Source organism: Heterodontus francisci, unplaced genomic scaffold (genome assembly GCF_036365525.1).
Source record: "Heterodontus francisci isolate sHetFra1 unplaced genomic scaffold, sHetFra1.hap1 HAP1_SCAFFOLD_43, whole genome shotgun sequence".
Classification (NCBI taxonomy): domain Eukaryota; kingdom Metazoa; phylum Chordata; class Chondrichthyes; order Heterodontiformes; family Heterodontidae; genus Heterodontus; species Heterodontus francisci.
Window position 1 is genome coordinate 7,727,195 of NW_027141852.1, and position 19,136 is coordinate 7,746,330.

The window sequence follows — 19,136 nt, forward strand, 5'->3', positions numbered from 1 at the left end:
TTGGTTCAGTTGTCATTTCATGAGAAATTCGGTCATCATGACTTCGTCAGTGACCGAATGGTTCAGATGTCTGAGTGATGTTAATCATGATGTGATGAAATGATTGTATGTTCCAGTCTTTCCGTGGTGGGTTTTCACACTGAGTAGAAACGGGTTGGACATGGTCTGGAAATGTTTCACACCGCTCCATTCCCAACTTCATTTACTGACAGAAGATATATTTCCATCATTACACAGCTGGCTGCACAGCCAGAAACTGTGCTGAAGGTGACAACTATACCTCTACAACTGACAAGGTGGCAGAGAGGTTAAGGCGATGGACTACTAATTCATTGTACTTTGCACACGTGGGTTCGAATCCCATCCTTGTTGTTAGTTTATGAACTGTTCAGTGTATTGTTTGTGTTGGTGGAGTTTATGTGCAAAGTCAGCCTCGAAACCTGTTCTTGTCAATGTCCAGACAATGATTCCACAATGAGTTATACTTTATTAAAATTGAGACAGACAATTGGAATTCTTCACCCAAACTGCACTGGAATGAAGATCAAATAGGGATCACGAAACGGAGCAGGATTTTTCCTCCCCTCCTTCCTTCCATCTTTACTTTCTCTGGATTTGCACCAAGTGAAAGACAAATGGGAAAAGCAAATGGCGAGGGAGCAGATGCCGAAAATTATCCTTTGGCAAGAAATTTATTTTCAAATCTTCTTGATAGATTAAGTGAGTGAGCAATGCTTTGGCAGATGGAGTTTAAAATGAGGGGTCATCTACTACCTACGATAGATCAGAGTGTTTTTTTGTAAGAGGTGAGATGTTAGAAACGGCGGAGGAGCAGAGACCCGAATACTGAATTAATAAAAGCTAGTGGACTGGTAGAAAATAATGTGAAAAGTGAACAGAATCTGAAGATTGGAACTCATGTTGCAGTGATATAAAGCTCTGTGCTCCTGAAGTAAATGTCCAAGCCCAGATTGTGGGGAATCTGTGGAGAGTGATTTGGTTTTTATTCATTCTTGGGTGTGAGTATCGCTGTTCAGGCTAGCATTAATTACCCATTCCTATTGCCGTTGAGAAGGTGGTGGAGAGCTGCCTTCTTGAACTTATGCAGTCCATATGGTGCAGGAACACCCACAGTGCTATTGGGGAGGGAGTTCCAGGATTGTGACCCAACAACAGTGAAGAAATGGCGATATCGTTCCAAGTCAGGATGGTGAGTGACTTGGAGGGGAACCTTAAGGTAGTGAGTTCCCATGCATCTGCTGCCCTTGTCCTTCGAGGTGGTAGTGGTTACGAGTTTGGAAGGTGCTGTTGAAGAATACTTGGCGTGTTGCTGCAGTGCATATGGAGATGGTACACACTGCAGCCACTGTTTACTGGTTGTGGAGGGATTGAATGTTTAAGGTGGCGAGTGAGGTGCCGATCAAGTGCGCTGCTTTGTCCTGGATGGTGTTGAGCTTCTTGAGTGTTGTTGAGTGGGATGTATTCCATCACACTCCTGACTTGTGCCTTGTAGATGGTGGACAGGATTTGGGGTGTCAGGAGGTGAGATACTTGCTGCAGAATTCGTAATCTCTGACCTGCGCTTATAGCCACAGCATAGATGTGACTGGTCCAGTTACGTTTCTGGTCAAGATGTTGATGGTGGGGGATTTAACGATGATAATGCTTCTGAATATCAAAAGGTAGATTTTTTTTCTCTCTCATTGGAGATGTTCACTGCTTGGCACTTGTGTGGCCAGAAGGTTGCTTGTCACTTATCAGCTCAAGCCTGAATGTTGCTCAGGTCTTGCTGCTTGCAGGCACAGACTGCTTCAGTATCTGAAGAGTTGTGAATCATCATCTAACATTCCCACTTCTGACTTATGTTGAAGAGAAAGTCGTCAATGAAAAAGCTGGGATGTTAGGGTCTACGACACTACCCTGAGAAACTCCTGAGGCAATGTCCTGGGCTGAGATGATTGGCCTCCACTAACCACAACATCTTGTTTTGTGCTAGGTATGACTTCAACAAGTGGAGGGTTTTCCCCCTGATTCCCATTGACTTCAATTTTGCGAGGGATCCTTGATGCCACACTCACTCAAGGGCAATCACTCTCACCTCTCCTCTGGAATTCCAGTCTTTCGTCTCTGTTTGGACCAAGCTGCAATGAGATCATAAGAACAGAAGATCGGAAGAACTCATAGCAGGAGTAGGCCATTAGGCCACTCGAGCTTGCTCCGCCATTCAATAGGATCATGGCTGACCTGATCATGACCTCAACCCCACTTTCTTGCCTGCCCACATACCCCTTGGCTCTCTTGTAGATAAAAATCTTGAAGACATTCAATGACCCAGCCTCCACTGCTCTCTGTGGTAAAGAATTCCAAAGATTAATGACCCTCTGAGAGAAGAAATACCTTCTTAAATGAAAAAGCCCTAAATCTGAAACTGTGTCTCCTAGTTCTAGATCCCACCACGAGAGGAACCATCCTCTCAGCATCTACCCTGTCAAGCCCCCTCAGAATCTTATATGTCTCAATACGTTCTCCTTTCATTTTTCTCAACTCCAATGAGTATCGGTCCAACCTGCTCAACTTTCCTCATAAGACAACACCTTCATCACAGGAATTAATCCAATGAACCTTCTCTGAACTGCCTCCAATGCAAGTATATCCCTCCTTAAATAAGGAGACCAAAACTGTACACAGTACTCTGGGTGTGGTTTCACCAGCACCATGTACATTTGCAGCAAGACTTCTCTACTTTTATACTCCATCCCCCTTGCAATAAAGGGTAACATTCCATTTGCCTTCCTAATTATTTGCTGCACTTGCATGGTAACTTTTTGTGATTCATGTACGAGGACACCCAGATCCTTCTACACCGCAGCATTCTGTAATCTCTCACAATTTAAATAATATTTTCCTTTTTTATTCTTCCTACCAAAGTGGATAACCTCACATTTTCCCACATTATACTCTATCTGCCAAATTATTTCCTGGAGTTGAGAGACCCTGGCAGAACCTAAATTGAGCATCGATGATCAGATTATTGCTAAGTGTGTGGTGCTTGATAGCACTGTTGATGACATCTTCCATCACTTTGCTGATGATTGATAGTAGACTGATGGGGCGGCAATTGGTCAGATTGGATTTGTCCTGCATTTTTTTTGTGGAGAGGGCACACTTGGGCAACTTTCCACATTGTCAAGTCGATGCCCGTGTTGTAGCTCTACTGGAACAGCTTGGCTGAGGGCGCAGCTAGTTCTGGAGCACAAGTCTTCAGTACTAGTGTGGAAGTGAGCAGAAAGGCATGGCACTATGCTTAATGGGAAATATAGCCAAGTTAGGAATAGTAGCTTTGCTGAGCTTTGATTTTAAGTGGCAGAAACCACAATGAAATAGTTAAAAGTAAAGGCAGAGCGTGTGAGACTGTAAAGACTAGCCGACACTGGTAATTGCAAAGACATCTGTTCTTTATGGCCTGATTGTGTGACTCCCTGTGGTTTGGAACAAATGGACTCCTGTGAATCAAATGATGTCCATCCCTGTGTGAGTGATGAGGAGTGCTCGGCCCCTCTTATCTTCGTGAACTGCCACTACTTGATGTAGCTGCAGACTGCATGAAACACTCAGGAATGTACACCTAACAGAGATAGCAGGATGCGCCGCAATTACTTGTCACAAGGTAGAGACAGACTCATGATCCATGCAGGGAGTGAGACTAGAATGATTATTGATGATTCCTATGCTCTTGCTAATTAGCTTGCTTGTCTGCTTTGTTTTATCTTGCTGGTACAAAACAATATTTTATTAGTAACAAGTATGTATTGAAAATGGAGTGCATTGTCACCTCAGTAACAGATGTACTGCATGTCACCACGTGGGTGAAGTCGAATTGTATCGCACTGATTGGTTAAACAAGGGGGTATAGCATGAATCTTAATGTATAAACAGTAGTACCTGTATCAAAAAACTTCACTTACTCTAGTGGACCAGACAGACTCTGGGTGGAGTCAGTGTCGTTGCATTAGAGTAAGTCAGCCGGCTAAATGCGGAAATAAAGTAATTGATTTTACCTATACATCCGACTCAGTATATTTACTGAACCAGACTGAAGGCAAAAAGAACTCAGGTTTACACTAGAGCCGGAATGTTGTTAGGGCCCATAGTCTTTGCTGTTTCGAGTGCCTTCAGCTGTTTCTTGCCATTATGCGGAGTGAAGCAAATTGGCTGAAAACTGGAAGCTGTGATGCTGGGGACCTCAAGAGGCCAAGATGAATCATCCACTGAGCAATTTCTGACTGAAGATGGTTTCAAATGCTTCAGCTTTATCTTTTGCACTGACGTGCTCGGCTCCACCAACATTGAGGATAGGGATGTTTTTGGAGCCTCCTCATCTGGTTCGTTATTTAATTATCCTCCACCTTTCATGACTGGATACCTAGTTTCTCAGGGCAGTGTCCAAGGCCCAACCATCCTCAGCTCTTTCATTGATGGCTTTCTCTTCAACATAAGTCAGAAGTGGGAATGTTCGCTGATGATTCACAACTCCTCAGATACTGAAGCAGTCTGTGCCTGCAAGCAGCAAGACCTGAACAACATTCAGGCTTGAGCTGATAAGTGACAAGCAACATTCTTTGATCTGATCCTGAGGGAGATATCAGTGCGTGGAGTGGCGGGATGTATGGAGAGTGATTCTGAAGAGGATGTCTGAGCCTGGAGGGCAGAATCTGTGGAGAGTGGTCCTCAAAGGATGTCCGTGTCTGGAGATTTAGGATCTCTGAAGAGGGTCACCAAGCCCATAGTGCTGGGATCTATGGAGAGTGATCATGAAGTGGGTGTCCGAACCTGGAATGGCGGGATCTGTGGAGAGTGATCCTGAAGTGGGTGTCTGAGCCTGGAGGGCAGAATCTGTGGAGAGTGATCCTGACGAGTGTGTGTAAACCTGGAATGGAAGCTTTCTGTGGAGGTACAGGTGGAGGCTATTCATTCCCAGTATTTTATAAAGGTTTAGCATAACTTATATGTTTTTACTCTGTGCCTCTATTAATAAAGCCAAGTGTCCTGTTTGCTCTTAGCTACCTTTTCAACATTGGTGTACATTGTCTCTCTGCTCCTGCACCCAGTTTAGAATTGTAACCTTTCACTTATATGGCATTCTTCCTTCCAAATTGTATCACCTCACACTTCTCTGTGTAAAATTTCATCTGTTATGTGAAAGCCCATTTTACTATTTTTTTTTAAGTTCCCCTGAAGTGTGTTACTATCACTGGTATAGGACAAAATTCCTGAGCATTCTTTGATGCTATCTCCATAGACAGAGCAATCTTTTACGCGAGCTCAAATGTAGGATTTTGTGTGTTTAATATCTTATTTCACCCACCAATAGAAGCACAAATATGTCACGTAAATCTTGTTCACTGCAGTCCCTGCTGCTGTTTGCTGCCTACATTTACAGACTTTTATCTCAACCTCGACACCATGTTCTCTAATATATTCAGGGGGCATCAGCAGAGAAAATGTTTACCAAGCGTGGCAAGTGCAAGGAAGTGTTTATTTACGTCATTATGTCATGAATATAATATACAAATACATTACATGTGTGAATCATCAAGATGTGTCTGAATAAATGGAACCCCGTTACAATAAACACTGTTACCTTTCAATGTTTAGCGGACAGGTTTGACGGCTTGATGTGTGTGATTCCCTCATTAATATGTTTGCACAAAGTTCGGGGAAAGACGGAAATATGAATAATTTATAGGGAAATCTTTTAAACATATTACCACATTTATCACTCACAAAGATCTGCAAACACATGGATTCCAAAAGAACCTGAGTACAAAATCACCTAAAATAAACACAGCCAGAGAGACTTGCAATAACCTGTAGCTCAGGGAAACTACATGATGTTATGGAAGTGATTCTGTTTCTTCTGTTAAAATATTTTTTGAAGAAGTCATAATCAAACTGAATAAATGTGGGACCAGTTCTTTTTCAAGAGAGCACCACAAGAGCCAATTTGGCAACTATGTGTACTGTTTGTCACATAATTCAAGTTAAATATAGAACAGAAACCATCGTAACATGGAGATGTGGTTAGGGAAGTCATTCGCGCCCCTTGATTGGACAAGCTCGGCAGCAGCAGCGTACACCTAAGACAGCAGAAAACTCACAAGCTTTTGGTTGTAGAGTCAGTGTGTTTTACCTGCTGGAGTGAGCAGCTGATAAAGTTAGCCTGAAGAAGTGTCAAGGAAGGAGAAAAGACCACAACCCAGCTTGTTTTCCAGAAAATCTTTAAAAGACCCTGCGAAGTCCACTGAGTTAATTCATCTTGTCGCATGTCTTTGAAGAAGGCCTGCTAAAATTAATTCTCAATGCCTTCTGGAAAGAACGGTTCTAAAATACCCTAGTGACCTGTCTACGTATACTCAGAAGTTAGACTGTATTCCAATTTTGGAGCAACGTATATCATCTGATGTTTTCTTCAAAAATGAGCTAGTAAACAGCCCAATAGGTTTTTTTTGTGTTTGTAACATGTTGGAGAAATTTTCTTAGCTTTGCTAATTATTACTTAACTTCGTAGAAGCAGACAAGCAGGAGACAGCTTGTAGCTAATCTAACCACAACCAACAGTCATAAAATGTAGACAGAGCAGCGAACCACAATCAGACGTTAAGGCCAGATATGGTGGCCGGAGTGGGCATTGAATTAAGGAACTAGCTTGTTATTGTTGAAACTGATGTTTTGCTGACCTCGGACCCTGCATGGTGCACCGTTACGTAGGCAGTCTTGTGGGTGCTTATCGAATTGTGAAAATGTTAGCTCTGCCTCTTTTATGCTATATTAGTCCACGGCGATCTGTAGCTTTTTGGGTGTAGCACTGGACCGCCTTTAGGTAAGGTGTGTTCCCCCATGATATCATGCAATAAAGTGTTTGTTCTCAACGTCTGAGTCCGGAGAATTTGTTAAACAATTGGGCACAATCTGGATTTTCTCCAACAGTTTGGCATAGTTGGCAGGATCCCTGAGTTCACGGGATCCAAAAGAACCTAGTGAAAAAATAATCAACAGGATCAGGGGTAAGTCAACTTTTCTGCGACCCTGATATCCCAATCACCCAGCCTGAGCCGGAATTAAGAGGACAATTGGGTGCCACGTGAAGGCCAGGATTTAAATGGGCGAAGGGAACAAAGGGGTCAAGGAAGAATTGGCTGAAACCTGATCAGAAAAGGTCTAAAATTGAGTAAGTTAAGCTCACACATGGGAAGTGAGTAATTCTGCGAAGAGAAGTTGAAAAGTAGATAAGTGGAAAATCCAGTAAATTTAGGAATCTGGCATAGTCGGCTGGGCCGAATACCTGATCCCATTGAGTATACGAAGTTAACTCTCAGACATGGGAAGTGAGTAAAATACGGTGACAAGATATGGGACAGAGATGACTGGGGCTGTAACTAAATTACCAAATTGACCCAACAGGCACGTTTTCGGGGCTCCTGAGTACACCCGCTGATCTGGCCCTAGAGAAAGATGCGGGTGACAAGAGTTGGAGAACGAAAATACCGTTGACCTGAAGAGACAGGGATGAGCCGGTTAGCTGACCTTGAGAATTTAACATTAACTGCGCCTGTTTGTCTCCTTGTGTGTGGTTTTGTCTTTTGTTTGTGTTAATGTTGTTTATTCCATCGAAATTAACTCACAAAATTAGAAGGTTTTGAGAAAGTAGACGTAGGAGTGGACTCAACGGCTTCCAAGAAGGAAGGGTTGCCCCCGGGGACGAGTAATCCATGTCCTCTGGAGAATGGCGACCCACGTCCGTTTCCCCCCTCGAAGAAGACGCAGAAGCGCCACGGTAAATATGTGTTTGAAAGATAGGTATGTTTTAGAGTAAAACAAGTAACTATGTCTTTGATTCGACTGTGAGAATGTCGGAAGCTTCCGTGAATGAATTGAATATCTGGATTTTACAGTTTGTGTTCTGTAGAACTGACTGTCGTTAACTCTTTGTTGTCTGGCTTTAATGTTAAAAGCATGAGTCTATTAAGTTGTTTGGAATTGAATGAGTGTGAAAAGTGATTGTTGAGTGTGTTCATTTCGATTTAAGATTGTGCACCCAGGAATGGGATATAAAATTGAATTATATTTTAAGTTAAAGTTTTATTTTTAGTTGTTTTTGCAACTGTGAAAAGGCAATGAACAATTTTCTGAGGGATAAGCTTCAGCCTTGAAGGTCTGAACATGTCTGGCAGAAATCTAATTTGGGGTTTGGAACATTGTTTTAATTGGAAACTTTGCTATTGTTTTATTTTACAGTCTAAATTTGAAGACATGTTTTATTGACTGTTATATTGTTTTAAGGGAGAGATAAATAAACAAAGGAGATATAGGAAAGATTCTGTCTGTTTAAAAAGCTGGTGTTAAGTCTTTTGTTGTAAGAATGTTAAATAACGTTTTCTTTAGTTTTTGGTTTTATTACAGGCTGGCACCTGAAGAAAGAGCAAGAAAAATGACGTAATTTACCTATCTTTTAAAATAAGCACGTGCTATTCTGTTCTGTTGTGTGTAGTTAATAAGTATTATAAGTTAATAAGTCTGAATTGAATTAATACTGTTAAGGTTAATTGACCTGTTTAAGTTGAAGAACTGGAAATTTCATTTGTTGCAACAATGAACTTTCAAGTTTATTATATCATGTTTTGGAGGAGTCTTAAGTTCCGGACGTGGGACTCACTCATGTAACATCGGCAGTTTTGATTTTTTAAAAAAATATTTATTGCAGTGAATTGGAATTTGGAAACAATTGGAGTTTAATCTAAAAATGCTGTCTTTCCTGATGGAGATGCTTTCCTTTGAAGTTGAAAATGTTACACATGATTTTGTTGTTTATAAACCCTAAGGATACCAAATGGATTGAAAAAAATTTAAAATGGATAGTTCTTTTTGATCACGTAGCTGAGAATGTTTTGCTCCGCCCCCTTGGATACAAACAAAGAACTTAACCCGCTGCAGTTTTTGCATTGCTGAGAGTCAAATTTATACATATTGGACATTGCCAAATTTTACATTTCTAAGTTGACAGATAGAATTGGACAAATTAACCCATTGGGCTCAGGGGCAGAGCCACAATGGATTCTTTTTAAGCAGGGGACGGCAGGTTCCAAGGCCACATGAGAACTGATGCCACAACAAGAGATCCAGCAGCTTTGAGAATTTAAAACTTAATTGCAGACATCAAATATCACAGCAACTTTATCAATGAGACAAAATGCTTGAGAAGGAAAGATAGTTGCAAACACTTCTGTCCTTAATGGACAAAAAGTACAACCAAGTCTGGGCATAAGAAATTGGAATCAATAAACAAAATTTAATTGATATGAGTGGTTATTTAAAGCACTCAAAGGGATATCTATCTGATATTTAAGAGGACAATCAAAGTTTTAGAAAATAACAAAATCAGTGGTTAAACATTAGCAATGGATTCTGGTCCATACAGTTGGCACAAGAGTGTGAATATAAATTTGCGTTTATGTTCAAGGGACAACAGTACATCTGGACGTGTCTCTCTCAGGGATTTTATAATAATCCATCGATATTCCACCTTCCTTCAGAAGGTCAGAGTGAAAGTTAGGCTGAAAATGGCACCGATAATGAAGGAAAAGGTTTCTTATTTGGGAATAGTAATAACACAGGGAAAGCATGAGACAGAGCAAAAGTGAGTGCAGCCAATCCCCGAACTCCTCCTAGCGCAAGATATTAAAGCTCTAAGATAAAAAAAGGATAGTTCCTATTTCAGGTTGTGAGATTAAACAGACAAGAAGCACCAACCCCACGGTTAACCCCACATCCGAATTACCGACGAGTAAGGTTACGACCCAACAGCCACAAGTGACTGGTCTCCCTTGCCTTGCATTGACTACAGGACCAGAAAATGGACTTGCGATAATAAAAAACGAATAAAATTGTATATGATATTGTAAAGCTTGAGTTGGTAACGGTAATATTGATTTTCTCAGACATCCAGCTACCTGACTGGTGCCCTGAGAAGACCCGAGAGTTGTACAAGATATTACTGTGACAATTGTTGAGAAAGGAATTTGGTAATGATACAATGATATTTTACCCTATGTTGTGGAAATTGGAAAAGAGGTAATTGGAACAACATTGTCCATTGTCTGAGTGTAGTCTGGAAAACCAGGTGATCATATGTCCTCATCCTATAGATAAATTGGCAGAATCAAAATGTGGATTTAATGCCACTGTAAATAGCACCAGGGAGGCTGGGAAAGCATTGTCAGGACTAACCCATGTGGCCTATGTGGGAAAGGGGAGATATTGCTTAACCACCACAGCGAAGGAGTACCAGTATGGACAGAAACGGACTTGTCCAGTGAGCAACAGTACATTTTGGTTCAACCCACAAATACCAACCCGAGTAGGGAAAATGGAGTTGGTAGAGAAACATAAACAAAAGGCAGAAACGATAACTGTGACAGAAAGTATTAAGGAGGATTTGACATATTACCTCCGGGACTATGAATATACTATTCAACCATTGCCCACACACTTGGGTAAAGATAGACAGCAGCTAGAAGCCATTGCAAGCTGGAACAACAGTCGAAGATGCTACAAGATGAGATTGACAAGATAAATGATTCTACCTTGCAGGAGGACTTCTGGAACTGGGGTCAGACGTGCAGATACACCCCTGGTTTAGAATCATCTCCCATGTCCTGATAGTGGTTTTGGGTATCATGGTGTTAGATGTGACATACTTAATTTGGCAACTTAAGAAATTAATTAGGCGATGCAAGAGGATGTATGAACACAGGTTGGACAGCTACCCGAAAAGCAATTAGTGTTCGAACTTACTCTGTCAAAGGAGGGACAATTAGTTATGCCATAAAAGGGTAATTGTATAACCTTTTCATATATACTTAAAGTGAGCAAATGAATGATCAATGTACTTTATGAAATTGTATTATGTTTATACAATCGATAATGTAACAGTGATGTTTAAATGAATTTGTAATTGTACAAGTGTACCACCCTTTTATTTTGTAAGCAAGTATTTGAAGCCCCTGCAAAATTTATGCCTTGACAGAGTTCCCGCTGCCCCCTTGTGATATAAGCAGGCGACGTATTGAGTGCGACCCTCCGGGTGTTGAAGGCTGTTTCTAGACAAATAGAGACCATTAAAGGCACTGAGGTGGGATCAAAGGAAGGATTCTTAAAAGGGTTGTAGAAGAGTCAAGAGGGGACTGTGAGAACAGAATTTTAGAATTTTAAGAACAGAATATTATGGGGACATTTAAGCTGAGATTAATCAATCATGTATTGCTAGCTTGGCCTTGCGGCTGCTACAGCGCAATGGCAGAAAAAGATATTATGCTTCAATGCTTACTTTAAGCCCCTGCCTCTCCCTCGACTCATGATGATGCTGGATTATCATGGTATGATAAAAGGAGGGATTGTTGGAGAAATTTTCTTAGCTTTGCTAATTATTACTTAACTTTGTAGAAGCAGAAAAGCAGGAGACAGCTTGTAGCTAATCTAACCATAACCAACGGTCATAAAATGTAGACAGAGCAGCTAACCACAATCAGACGTTACGGCCAGATATGGTGTCTGGAGTGGGCATTGAATTAAGGAACTAGCTTGTTATTGTTGAAACTGATGTTTTGCAGACCTCGGACCCTGCATGGTGCACCGTTACGGAGGCAGTCTTGTGGGTGCTTATCTAATTGTGAAACTGTTAGCTCTGCCTCTTTTATACTATATAAGTCCACGGCGATCTGTAGCTTTTTGGGAGTAGCACTGGACCGCCTTTAGGTAAGGTGTTATCCCCCATGATATCATGCAATAAAGTGTTTGATTCTCAAGGTCTGAGTCCGGAGAATTTGTTCAACAATTGGGCGCAATCTGGATTTTCTGCAACATAACAAAATGTAAAAATTTTTTTTTTTAAATCCCTTTCATCTTTTCAGTTAACCGGTGTATGTGTGTGTGTGCATGTGGCTCGAAGATTTAAAAAAAAGACTTTAAAAGTAAAGGTGAAAAGGGAACTTTTAAAATTTCCACCTGTGTGTTTATGCTTTACTTCATGACTAGTTAAAACTTGTTCTACAATAAATGAATCATTTTGTTGTTCATTAAAGAAACCTGATCAGTGTCTTCTATTCTGGGAAAAATAGAGTCTATGATTGACTGTTTCAGTAAGTGGGAAAAGTTAAGATAGATGTTGTGACCTGTGGAGAAGTGGGATGAGAATAAAGAGTGCCCTACTCTGCCCTTAGTTGTCACAGCATTTGTGACCTGCCTCTGCAGCTTTGTTGGCTCGAGTGTTTGTCCAATAATCAGAAAATCTTGGATTCACATCCTTGCTTCAAAAGTTTAGCTATCAATCGTTTACATCTGTTTTCTTGTGAACAGATCTGTTTGAGAATCTGTAGATCCGCTTTGGGAAAGTGAATCAGAGCAGAATGAAGGGTGAACTGTCCGACTGCCCAGAAGAGATGAAGACACAGCTCAGTCAGCACGTTCCCCTGGTTTATGATGCTGGAACATTCCTCACACAGAAATTATTCAATCAATACTCATCTGCCAAGTCGGTCTGAGGCTGTGCCTCTCTGATCATGTGGAATTAAAGCAATTCTTCCAGTCAGTTAGTTCAGTTGTCATTTCATGAGAAATTCGGTCATCATGACTTCGTCAGTGACCAAATGTATCAGGTGTCTGAGTGATGTTAATCATGATGTGATGAAATGATTGTATGTTCCAGTCTTTCCGTGGTGGGTTTTCACACTGAGTAGAAACGTGTTGGACATGGTCTGGAAATGTTTCACACCGCTCCATTCCCAACAGGCCATGACCTGATGTGATGGAAATTTCATTTACTTACAGAAGCTACATTTCCATCATTGCACATCTGGCTGCACAGCCAGGATCTGTATTGACCAAACAGCTGACAAGGTGGTCGAGAGGTTAAGACGGTGGCGTGCTAATACATTTTGCTTTGCATGTGTGGGTTCGGATCCCAATTTTGTCATTAGTTTATGAAGTGTCTAGTACATTGTTGTGGGGGAGCTTTTGTGGAAAGTTGGCCTGGAAACATGTTCTTGTCAATATCTCACTGGTGATTCCAGAATTGTTTGTCCTTTATTAAAATTGAGACAGACAATCGGAATTCTTCACCCAAATTGGACTGGAATGAAGATCAAATAGGGATCACGAAAAGGAGATTTTTCCCTCCCTCCTTCCTTCCATCTTTACTTTCCCTGGATTTACACCAAATGAAAGACTAACGGGAAAAGCAAACGGCGAGGGAGCAGAAGCAGAACATTATCCTTTGGCAAGAAATTTATTTTCAAATCTTCTTGATAGATTAAGTGAGTGAGCAATGCTTTGGCAGATGGAGTTGAAAATGAGGGGTCATCTACGACCTACGAAAGATAGATCAGAGTGTGTTTTATAAGGGGCGAGATGTTAGAAACTGGAGAAGCAGAGACCCGAGTGCTGAATCACTAAACGCTAGTGGACTGGTAGAAAATAATGTGAAAGGCGGATGGAATCTGAAGATTGGAACTCATGTTGTAGTTATATAAAGCTCTGTGCTCCTGAAGTAAATGTCCAAGCCGGAATTCTGGGGAATCTGTGGAGAATGATTTGTTTTTTTATTCATTCTTGGGTGTGAGTATCGCTGGCAAGGCTGGCATTTATTGTCCATCCCTAATTGCCCTTGAGAATGTGGTGGGGAGCTGCTTTCTTGAACTGCTGCAGTCAATGTGGTGTAGGAGCACCCACAGTGCTATTGCAGAGGGAGTTCCAGGATTTTGACCCAGCAACAGTGAAGAAATGGTGATATAGTTCCAAGTCATGATGGTGAGTGACTTGGAGGTGAACCTGCAGGTGGTGGTGTTCCCATGCATCTGCTGCCCTTGTCCTTCGAGGTGGTAGTGATCACGGGTTTGGATGGTGCTGTCGAACGTTACTTAGCGAGTTACTGCAGTGCATCTTGTAGGTGGTACACACTGCTGCCACTGTGCTCTGGTGGTGGAGGGAGTGAATGTTTAAAGTGGTGGGTGAGGTGTCGATGAAGAGGACTGCTTTGTCCTGGGTGGTATTGAGCTCTTTATGTGTTTTTGGAGCTGCAGCTATCCAGAAAAGTGGAGAGTATTCCATCACACTCCTGACTTGTGCCTTGTAGACAATGGACAGGCTTTGGCATGTCAGGAGGTGAGATACTTGCTGCAGAATTCCCAATTTCTGACCTACGCTAAAAGCCGCAGCATAGATGTGACTGGTCCAGTTTAGTTTATAATCAATGATAACCCCCAAGATGTTGCTGGTGAGGGATTCAGTGATGATAATGCTGCTGAGTATTAAAAGGTAGACGGTTTGATTCTCTCTCATTGGAGATGTTCACTGCGTGGCACTTTTGTGGCAACCAAGTCGCTTGTCACTTATCAGCTCAAGCCTGAATGTTGTTCAGGTCTCGCTGCTTGCAGACATGGACTGCTTCAGTATCTGAGGAGTTGTGAATCATCACCTAACATTCCCACTTCTGACTTAAGTTGAGGGGAAACTCATTAATAAAACAGCTGAGGATGGTTGAGCCAAGGACACGACCCTGAGAAGCTCCTGAGGCAATGTCCTGGGCTGGGATGATCGGCCTCCACCAACCATAATCATCTTGCTTTGTGCTAGGTATGACTCCAACAAGTGGACAGTTTTCCCCTGATTCCCATTGATTTCAATTTTGCTGGGGATCCTTGATGCCACACTCACTCAAGGGTAATTACTCTCACCTCTCCTCTGGAATTCCACTCTTTTGTCTCTATTTGGAACAAGCTGCAATGAGATCATAAGAACAGGAATAGTAGCAGGAGTAGGCCATTTGGCCCCTCGAGCCTTCTCTGCCATTCAATAGGATCATGGCTGATCTGATCATGGCATCAACCCCACTTTCTTGCCTGCCCCCCATAACCCTTGACTTCCTTGTAGATAAAAATACAAAGATGAACAACTGTCTGAGAGAAGAAATTCCTCCTCCTTTCCTTCTTAAATGGAAAATCCCTAATTCTGAAACTGTGTCCCCTAGTTCTAGATTCCACCACGAGGGGAAACATCCTCTCAGCATCTACCCTGTCAAGACCCTTCAGAATCTTATATGTCTCAATACGATCACCTCTCATGTTCCTAAACTCCAATCAGTATGGGTCCAACCTGCTCAATCCTCCTCAAAAGACAACCCCCTCATCACAGGAATAAATCCAGTGAACATTCTCTGAACTTTTTTGAAAATTTCCAACATATACTTTATTCGTTAAAAAAACTATAAAAAGATACATTACAAAACAGTTCAAAAACAGCACCAAGTCAACAATACAAAGATTGCAAAGGAGATCAGTTTCCTTCAGTACAGGAGTGAATTGCCTCACAACCCTTCCATTTCATTTTACCTGCCATGTACTTTTTGCAGCAAACAAATATTTTCTGGAATAAAAACAAGAAATACTGGAACCACTCAGCAGGTCTGGCAGCATCTGTGGAAAGAGAAGCAGAGTTAACGTTTTGGGTCAGTGACCCTTCTTCGGAACTGACAAATATTAAAAATGTCACAGGTTATAAGCAAGTGAGGTGGGGGTGGGGCAAGAGATAACAAAGGAGAAGGTGCAGGTTGGACAAGGCCACATAGCTGACCAAAAGGTCATGGAGCAAAGCAAACAATATGTTAATGGTGTGTTGAAAGACAAAGCATTAGTACAGAGTAGGTGTTAACGGACTGAATATTGAACAGCAGCAAGTGCAAACCTGAAAAAAAAACAGTGGGTAAGCAAACTGAATAAACTAAGATGAAATGAAATAAATGCAATATAAAAGGTTGCAAAAAATGTAAAAAAGCAAAAAAGAAGAAAAAAGAAAGAACAACTAAAAATGAAAGTAAAATGGGGGGCTGTCATGCTCTGAAATTATTGAACTCAATGTTCAGTCCGGCAGGCTGTAGTGTGCCTAATCGATAGATGAGATGCTGTTCCTCGAGCTTGCGTTGATGTTCACTGGAACACTGCAGCAATCCCAGGACAGAGATGTGAGCATGAGAGCAGGGGGGAGTGTTGAAATGGCAAGAAACCGGAAGCTCAGGGTCCTGCTTGCAGACCGAGCGGAGGTGTTCCGCAAAGCGGTCACCCAGTCTGCGCTTGGTCTCCCCAATATAGAGGAGACCACATTGTGAGCAGCGAATACAGTATACTACATCGAAAGAAGTACAAGTAAATCGCTGCTTCACCTGAAAGGAGTATTTGGGGCCTGGGATAGTGAGGAGAGAGGAGGTAAATGGGCAGGTATTACACCTCCTGCGATTGCAGGGGAAGGTGCCATGGGATGGGGACGAGGTGGTGGGGGTAATGGAGGAGTGGACCAGGTTGTTGCGGAGGGAACGATCCCTTTGGAATGCTGACAGGGGAAGGGAGGGGAAGATGCGTTTGGTAGTGGCATCATGCTGGAGGTGGCGAAAATGGCAGAGGATGATCCTTTGGATATGGAGGCTGATGGGGTGGAAAATGAGGACAAGGGGAACCCTGTCACGGTTCTGGAAGGGAGGGGAAGGGTTGAGGGCAGAAGTACGGGAAATGGGCCGGACACGGTTTAGGGCCCTGTCAACAACAGTGGGGGGGATTCCTCGGTTGAGGAAAAAGGAGGTCATACCAGAAGCACCGTCATGGAAGGTAGCATCATCAGAGCAGATGCGTCGAAGACGGAGAAACTGGGAGAATGGAATGGAGTCCTCACAGGGGGTAGGGTGTGAAGAAGTGTAGTCGAGGTAGCTGTGGGAGCCGGTGGGCTTATAATGGATATTGGGAGACAACCTATCCCCAGAGATGGAGACAGAGAAGTCGAGGAAGGGAAGGTAAGTGTCAGAGATGGACCACGTATGGGTGAGAGAAGAGTGGAAATTGGAAGCAAAGTTGATAAAGCTTTCCAGTTCGGGGCGGGAGCAGGAAATGGCACCGATACAGTCATCAATGTCCCGGAAAAAGAGTTGGGGGAGGGGGCCTGAGTAGGGCTGGAACAAAGAATGCTCGACATATCCCACAAAAAGACAGGCATAACTAGGACCCATGCGGGTACCCATAGCGACACCTTTTACTTGAAGGAAGTGCGTGGAGTTGAAGGAGAAGTTGTTCAATGTGAGAACAAGTTCAGCCAGGCGGAGGAGGGTGGTGGTGGATGGGGACTGGTTGGGCCTCTGTTCCAGGAAGAAGCGGAGAGCCCTTAAACCATCCTGGCGGGGGATGGAGGTGCAGCGCGATTGGACGTCCATAGTGAAGAGGAGGCGGTTGGGACCAGGAAACTGGAAATTGTCAAAATGACGCAAGGCGTCAGAAGAGTCACGGATGTAGTTGGGAAGAGACTGGACCAGCGGAGAAAAGATAGAGTCAAGATAGGAAGAAATAAGTTCAGTGGGGCAGGAGCAGGCTGACACAATGGGTCTGCCGGGACGTACCCGTTTGTGGATTGTGGGAAGGAGGTAGAAGCGGGCTGTCCGGGGTTGCGGGACTATGAGGTTGGAAGCTGTAGAGGGAAGATCTCCAGAGGAGATGAGGTCAGTGACAGTCCTTTGGACGGTGGCTTGATGTTCGGTGATGGGGTCATGGTCCAGAGGGAGGTAGGAAGAAGTATCTGTGAGTTGGCACTGAGCCTCTGCAAGGTAGAGGTCGGTACGCCATGCAACAACAGCACCACCCTTGTCTGCAGGTTTGATGACCATGTCGGGGTTAGACCTGAGAGAACGGAGTGCCTCAAGATCAGAGGGGGACAGGTTAGAGTGAGTGATGGGGGCAAAGAAATTGAGATGACAAATGTCTAGCCGAAAGTTTTCAATGAAGAGATCAAGAGCGGGTAAGTGGCCGGGGGGGGGGGGGGGGGGTCCAAGTAGAGGGAGAATGCTGGAGGTGGGAGAATGGGTCTGCTGGTCGGGAGGAGGACTCCTGGTCAAAGAAGTGAGCCTGAAGGCGGAGAAATATTTTCTGGATACAGCCCGAGGGGATTTCCATGGATCCAGTCCCTCACTTCACCTTGGTGGGGGTACCTTACACAGTGGTCTTCCCCAGTGAACCTTTGCAGCGGCTGCCCCAAGCTGTAGTGCGTCCCTCAGCACGTAGTCCTGGACCTTGGAATGTGCCAGTCTGCAACATTAGGTCGTGGACAACTCTGTGCGCTGGACGACCAGCAAGTTTCGGGCAGACCAAAGGGCGTCTTTCACCGAATTGATAGTCCTCCAGCAGCAGTTGATGTTTATCTCGGTGTGCATCCCTGAGAACAGCCTGTAGAGCACAGACGCCTGTGTTACACAGCTGCTTGGGATGAACCGCGATAAAAACCACTGCATCTTTTTCTACACCTGCTTTGCAAAGACAGACAGGGCAGTCCTCTCTCCTCTGTCTTGTTTGTTTGCTGTATTGAACCCTTTGCTGAGTCTATTAGGAAGGATGCAAGCAAAAGGGGGGGTTAAAATCCGAGGCAGTGGAGTCACTCAGGTTAAAACTTCCCTGTACCTGGATGACGTCGCCGTCTTTTGCTCGGATCTGCTGTCCGTTCGCAGACTGATCAGCATCTGCGACCAGTTCGAACTCGCCTCGGGAGCCAAAGTTAACCACGGCAAGTGCGAGTCCATGTTCTTTGGGAACTGGGCTGACCGATCCTTTGTCCCCTTCACCATCACGTCAGACTACCTGATGGCGCTGGGGATATGGTTTGGAAGGGCTGGGACGTGCACCAAAACCTGGAAGTAGCGAGTAGCCAGGATACACCATAAGCTGAGCATGTGGGAGCAGCGATCTCTCTCCATTGTGGGTAAGAACCTGGTGATCAGGTGCGAGGCGCTCACGTTGCTGTACGTGGTGCAGGTCTGGCCCATACGCCACTCCTGCGCTGTGGCGATCACCCGAGTCATTTTCCGGTTCATATGGGGTTCCAAAATGGACCAGGTCTGGAGGGACACGATGTTCAAACCCCTGGATAAGGGCGGGAAAAATGTACCCAACGTCGCCCTCATCCTGATGACTACCTTCGTGTGTGGCTGCATCAAGCTGTGCGCAGATTCCCAGTGCACAATCTCCAAGTGTCACTACGTGCTGAGGTTCTATCTGTCCCCA

The 19,136-nt window shown here is 43.6% G+C and overlaps 1 non-coding gene across 1 annotated transcript; it reads left to right on the plus strand.

The window, feature by feature from the left end:
- The first annotated feature begins 290 nt into the window (after positions 1–290).
- trnas-acu (transfer RNA serine (anticodon ACU)) lies at positions 291–372 on the plus strand. Its single transcript has one exon. It is a non-coding gene; the product is annotated as a tRNA-Ser (tRNA).
- Positions 373–19,136: the final 18,764 nt, after the last annotated feature.